The sequence below is a fragment of the Perognathus longimembris genome, chromosome 4 (genome assembly GCF_023159225.1).
Source record: "Perognathus longimembris pacificus isolate PPM17 chromosome 4, ASM2315922v1, whole genome shotgun sequence".
Taxonomy (NCBI): domain Eukaryota; kingdom Metazoa; phylum Chordata; class Mammalia; order Rodentia; family Heteromyidae; genus Perognathus; species Perognathus longimembris.
Window position 1 is genome coordinate 38,173,012 of NC_063164.1, and position 7,586 is coordinate 38,180,597.

Below are 7,586 nucleotides of genomic sequence, written 5' to 3' on the forward strand. Positions count from 1 at the left end.
TTCTTCAATATCCAATAAGAGGAAAGTGAATGTTTGTGTTCAAATCCTATGTGATCCCCATCAGAGTTCCTGTGTTGAAATCCTAACCCCTCATGTGATGAACTTACAAGGTGACTATTGTTAGGTGACCATATCATATGGGTAGAATATTTATTTATGAATGAGATTAGTGTATTAAGAAGACACTCCAGGCCAGAGCATTCAACATAGCTTTCTAGGAGGAAGATGGCCCCAATCAGACCTAGACTCTGCCGGCACTTTGATCTTGAACTTCCCGTTCTTCAGAACTACGAGAAATAATTTTGTGTTGTTTCTAAGCCACTAAGTCCATGGTAGGTATTTGGTTATGATAGGCTATATGGACTAATAAAAAAAACAACCCATAGTGGCTAGAGAGGTATTTCCATCACTCCAGATCCCCACCTCTACTCACACCCCACACAACAGAAGGTAGAAGCCATAGATAAGAAAAGGGAAGTATCTGTTACCAGGTGTATACTGAAATCTGGCAGCCTAAATCAAAGACAGCAGATTACTATGATGGAGATATTCAGATCATAGTAAAGTACAAGTGTGTTAAAAAATATTGGAGTAGGGAAGGTTTTTTTTTTCTTTTTCTCCTTAAAATCTTTATTGAAAAGGTGGTGAGCAGGGGGTTACAGTTACGTAAGTAAGGTAATGAATGAGTACATTTGCTTTAAACATTGTTACCCCATCCCTCATTTTCTCTGGCTTACCCACACTCCTCCTTTGCTTCCTAAGTTGTAAGGTTCATATCCAACATAGTGTCAAGTGAGTATCAATGTTGCATTAGTTCATTCTTCGTCCTGCTGTTCCTGTGATTACCTTTCCCTTTCACAGACTAGATAATCTTAGCTACAAGACACAAGATACAGAAAACTAAGAGAAAAAAAATAACTGCATACAGGACATAATAAAAATCTCGTTTCCATATCTTGGAGTTCATATTGGTGCACTTCCATATATATACATATGTATATATGTATACATATATGTATATATGTATACATATATATATTCCTATGCTGTTAACAATTGGGTTACTGAGATCCCCTGTTGAGAATATCATAGACATATTCTAGTTCTTACAAATGAAAGAAACCATGCAACCTACTTTTCTTTGGGTCTGGCTTACTTCAATTAATATAATTTTTCCAGGTCTTTCTATTCCCTTACAAATGGGGCAATGTCATTCTTTCTGATGGAAGCATAGAACTCCATTGTACACACACACACACACACACACACACACACACACACATTCATCTGCTGAGGGGCACTGGGTTGGTTCCATATATTACCTATGGTAAATAATGCTGCATTGAACATGGTTAGGCTGGTAGCTTTACTGTGACCTTGTTTGTGGTCATTTGGGTAAATGCCTAGCAGTGGAATTGCTGGATCACAGGGGAGCTCTATGTTTTTGTGGAACCTCCATACTGATTTCTAGAGTGATTGGACAAGTTTACATGGAGTAGGGAAGTTTTCTTAAATAAAAAAAAAAAACAAGGATTACATGAGCTTTTAAAACATACTAGTCATAGGCCACAATAATCCCTTACAAGAATGGTATCATCCTGCTTCACACAGGTGCTGGGAGGATATCCCTGTAGAAAGATTTTCTGTGTAAGGTTATGACAACTGTGTAAGATGGTAGCCTGGCTGAATCTTTGATGATAGTTATTATTAGGTAGTTACATGTAAGACCTTTCCCTTCACAATGTCTACGATCAATGATTTTGGTTGTTAATTTTTCTGTTAAGTGTTAGGGCTGACATAAGTAATTTCCTATGGGTCCTGACAATTCTTTTCTTTCACCAGGCCCACATGGTGATGTGGCCCATTTAGCAGTTAGGAGCCATGTTCAGTTCCAGGAAAAAAAAATCTCAAAAGTGAGAATCAGGTAGAATACTTGTCCTTCACATAGGCTCTACATCTGGCTTTGAACAGGTAGACTTGCAGGTCTAGAAGAGCTACAAAAAGCATGGTGAAAGCACAGTGATGGAAAGGGTGTTAATGGCTAGTGACACACCACCAGTGAAGTTCCACTACTTTGCTCTTGCTCTGTGTCCTGCAGGACAAGCACAGTCCTCTCCTAGCTGGCATAACAACAGTTGCTGTCAGTGAGGAGGGCAGGTTCCACTCACTCACCCAGCTGAGCAGTGAGGAGGATGCGCAGGATGTGCAGAGCAGCAGAGGCTATGACAAGGTTGGGATGATGCAGAAGGGCCTCCTGAGGCTGGGGACGAGGGTAGAAGCCTAGGAGAAGAGATTTTCCAGACCTTCACTACTGTATTTTCAAGACGCTGTGGCATATGGGCAGGTGATGTGGTCGTGGTAAGAAAACCTTCTGATTTTTGTGGATGCCAGTGGCTAAGGAAACAGGTCCTGGAGTCACATGGAGCTGTTATTTTGGTTCTTTGGATGTACTAGCACTTTGACCTTTGGCATCTCACCTCTTTCCTGGGCTTTCGTGGCCTATCCTGTAAGATTGAGATAGCAAGATAGAATTTTCATGTGTAACTATATCCTAGGGTATGGATTAAATGGTTCCTGATAAACCTTAAATATGGAGTATTGTTCTCACTTATTATTTTATCTGTAGGAATGCAATGAAACTTCCAAAGATCTTGTATGACATTTCATGTCTGGGCTCCTACCCCACCCTCAACCCTCAGCACTGCCCCCCTCTGTATGGTATTCATACACACTTGGAGTCAACATCCCTAGAACACAGGCAGGTGAGCATTACTGCAGTTCATGTCAAGCTTTGCTTATACAGGTCAAGTTGGGGGTCTTCATTTTCACAATTGTTGAAAATAAGCTGCAGCACTCCATTCTGTGGTCCTCTTCATTCAACCAATGTGAGTCCGCACAGCCAGAGCCTCATAACTTTTTTCAATTTTCCCAGAGTTTCTGAGGATATAGTTAATGAGGAATTGTTGCTCCCTGATGTAGTCTGGAGATTCATGCAAAGAAAATCTTAATCTATAAGTGACCATCTTAAAACTCTCCTACTGAACCAAAGGTGGCTTGAATTAGCAAGGCTACTTAATTTTTGGATGGGTGCAACAGTGCCGGGCCCTTCTTTACAGAGTCAAGAAAGGGCCTTCAGGGAGCCATCTAGCAAAAGTCAGTCCCTTTTTATTTGGGGATAAAAATAGTAACTCAAGTTTTCACAGTAAGAGGGAGAGGTAAAACGAATGGTCTTCTAACTTTAGGCCAAGGCTCCTTCCAATATAAACTGCTCACCAAATCAAGCTGCATTTGTGGACTCAGATTTCACACTGTGCACAGGGATTTCTGAAGGAACAAGACTTTTAAATTTACTTTCCTATGGGAGTTAGGGTGCAACATCAATATTTACATTTAAAGTGCTTGTTTTCAGAGCCCTTTCAATTAAAGTAAGCCCTTCAATTGAAGTAAGTAACTATTAACAAGGATTATTAAAACTCAGTAAAACAATAGGAGGAATTGGTACTTTCATGTTTATTTCATCTTGGGAACCATGTCTTCTGATCTCCCATGAAGTTGCTAAGCCAAAGGAGTATTGTGTCTGATAGGAAACTATATGCTATCTCCAGTTTCTATACATGTCACAAATTTAGTATGTGAAGGACTGGCCAGCTGTTTGGCTTTGTAGGGAATCGAATGGGAGTGGGGGTTAGACAGCATCACTCTGGCATCAAATTTAATTTGATGGTCATAAAGTAGCAACACTGCAAGTAGTTATTTAATCTTAGAAAGTAAGAAAAATTTAAGTCATTCACTGCATCTCTGTGGTTGAGTGGTTCATTTTGATTCTATTCTACTCTCTACCTCAAAGTACACTACTGTCAAATCATGGTTACTGCTACTTCCCTTTAAATTTCACAGGTATTCATCAGTGATAATCCACCTGTGATCTTAGGCCCTTCTCAGGCCTTTTTTTTTTTTTTTTTTTTTTACCACTACAGTGAGGCTGCTGCAATGACAGGTTACTGGAGATTGAATTCAGGGTTTCTAGCTTGCTAGGTAGGTATTTTACCACTGGAACTATGCCACCCCCTCCCCCAAATCACTCTATTTAACAGTTTCCTTTTTAGATATCATCTCAAAGTTTTGTACAGGATACAATCATTCTCTTTCCTAGTAGCTGATATTACAAGCAGACTGCAATGCCCAGATTTGGAGTCACTTGAAAAAAAAATCCTTTTTATTTTAAAAAATACTAAGCAAATGATCATTGAGGCTCTGCTCTTGAGCAAATATATCTTCAAGGAATAAAAGACATCTTATCTAATGTGATACTGAGTATCCTTATCTAGTGGAGACTTAATTTTTCTCGTAAAAAATATGAGCTGCGCACATATTCATATTTTTCATTTCAAAATACCTCGTTTCAGTTTTCCAGTTCTTAAAAACTGTATTTATATGCTATCCTATAAGAGGGCAATGTAATTAATTGATACAGAAGAATGGAAACAAGAAGAGGGGAAAGTATTCTGTAATGTTAACCTGGAGAGGATGGTGAATAGTTTTTCTGTTTATTGTAAACAACTAAGAACCTGCAAGGAGGCAGGAATGCTCTGTGCTTCTGTAACCTGACCATCATGCATACTGTGGCTCTCCTGTTGTCAAGGCATGCTTGGCCTATCCTGCTCAACTACCTCTTTGGCACCTTTTTCTTCCATTTCATCTTTACCTTAAATTCACTCATAGCAATTTTACATTTTTATGTGGTACTAATCAGTTAAGTGTTACAACAGACATTATTTGTGTTGAGAACATTCAAAGTCACTGCAGTTATTCTAGTGTTAGGAACTCATTTCCCTGTACTTCCTAACCACTGTCTTAGTACTGTCCCCAACTGTTCACCATGTCTTGACATTGGTGTGGTGCGAAATATCATTTCATGGTCATCAGCCAATAATGGAGAGCATAACTTGTAAAAGTAGTAGTTTAGATACAGCAGCCTCATAAAAAATCAGTGCCATTTTACAAGACATAGTTAATGTTAACCAGATCGTCATATTTAACATAAATTTCTGTTAAAATTCTATCACACTCAGCAAATTATTGAAAACATTATCCACAGAACTACCAGAATACTCTATAATTTCTTTACTGAGTGCTAGTGTGTGATTTAGAAAAATACCAGAATGTTGTTCCATAACATTAACAAGTTTATTTAACTAATAAGCAGCAATTAGCCTAAAGCCTAGATTCTTAAAAGATTTTGCTTATACTCTAGTGTACAATCTTGCACAATATCAAGATTTTGCACTTTGCCTATGTACTAGTGAGGAACTCCACCATCTGCATGGGGAGGGAGCACTTCACTTTATAGATAAGTGTTGGAGCTCAGACAGCTTAAAGGACTGTAGCCAGGTCCAAGGTAGGAAACGCTGGTTCCTAGCTAGGATTAGACCTAAAGCTGAGCTATTACAAGGATAACCAGGGAGCAGCACAGAAGGGAGTACGCTTTCTAGCCACTGTTGGCTGATGGCATACCCTTCTGTGCAGAAGTAAATTTTGCCTTGCTGACACACACAAACACACACAATCTTCCCTAATTATTTGCAATGCTAATTAGCAGTTTTAAGTGAGGAGGTATACTGGCAATACTTCTTACTCCCAGCTCCGTGTTGCTGAGGTTAACTTCCAAACTAGAGGGTTTCCCTTCCTTTATCAGGCCTACTTTCTTTGAGTGAAAATTGTACCATAAGAGAAGGCTTAAAACACTAGAGGCTTGACTGCTTTTGCCCTAGTTTGCTTAGAGCAGAAATTTCATGTCAGCAGAGATGAGATTAGAGGATTTTGTCTTTACCCAATTATGAGGCAGAAGTATGAGTCTGAGAAATGTGGGCCTTTATGCCTAGCTGCAATTCTGGAGAAGTGGCTGAGATTTTGCCTAGGGACAAGTCACAGTTCCCAAGAATAAATAGTGCAGAAGTTCAAGTCTAAGGTTGTTCTTGAAAATGGGTTTTGATAGTAAGCAATAAAATGGAAGCTGTTATCACTATGAGGACAAGTTTGACCACAAACCAGATAGTTTGTCAGGAAGCAGGGAGATAGCTTGAGTCCTCCTAGCATTAGAGTAAACCTCAAAGACTGGCCTCAAAAACAAGCCCTGTACTCTCAGAGCAATGAAAATGCTCTGCATGACACATGCCATGGTGGATTTATCCAAACTTTTATTTTAAAATGTACACCAAGAGGGAACTTGTAAATTAAGGACTTTGGGTGATAGAATCTTACTACTACAGGTTTGTCTATTATAACACCGAGAGAGACAGAGATAGAGATGGAGAGAGTCAGTCTGTGTGTGATAGAGGAGGGGACTAATGGTTAATGAGGATGGTTCTGCATGCATAAGGGAAGCATCACAGCAAATCTCTATATCCTCTCAATTTTGAAATTGAGTTTTTTTAAGGATGTAAAACAACAAAAACAACCAAGCCTTGCAAATGGGCCTAAGATTAATTTATCAGGCTATGAAGCAATGTTTGGGGCCATGACATAAATAATATACTGTTGTATAGCTGGTTTTCTTAAGTTATGGTGGTCCTTCAAAGGTATTCCTAGGCATATAGCCAAGATATGAATACAGTAAACAGGAATGAAGTACTAATAGATCTATAACATGGAAGCTAAGTGTTATGGATGAACATAAGTGTGTCCACCACAGGCTGATGAGTTGAAGAGCTGATTCCCCCAGCTAGTAGCACTATTGGAGTTGACTAGATCATGTGTTAATTCATTAACACAATGATGAATACATACTTGAAGGAATTATTAGGAGGTGGGGTCTCATTGGAGAATATGGGTCACTATGGACGGGTCCTTGAGTTATCTTGTCTCTGCGTCCCCCTTTGTCTTCTTCAAAGCCACCATGAGATGAACTGCCTCGTATCACATTATTTTGCCATCATGATGTTCAGTCTCATTTTAAGGCCACTGTAATTAAATCATTTAACCGTGGACTAAAACCTCTGAATCTGAAATAAATCTTCTGTCCTTTAAACTGTTGCTTTCAGATTTTTGTCACAGGAGCAAAAAATAAAAACCATACACAAACACACACACACACACACACACACACTTCATTGATATAAAATGTTCCTAATAGACAAACTCATAGAAATAGAAAATTTAGTTGTTGCTTAGGGTGTCTGGGGTGATAAAATTATAATAAAATTGACTGTGGTGATAGTATACATCAATGCAAAAAAGCCCAAACCACTGCAATGTCCACCTTACATACATAAGTTATAGGCTTATAAATTCTACCTCAATAAAACTATTATCTATATACATCTCACTAACTCAGACATATTCAGTCCATTTGGACTACTGTAACAAAATCTATGTCTCACTGGCCTACAGGATGAGAAATCCAGCAAAAAGCATTACATGTCTGGTGTGGGACCACCTCCTACATGGACAAGAGGTAGTTGTTGCAGACAACAGATGGTTATCTTCTTGCTATTCCCATATGGTGGAAAGGATGAGGGAGCTCTCTCGGTCCTTAATTAAATTTTATCTTGCTGGGGTAAAACCAAGGGTCTTGCAGAAGCTAGGGA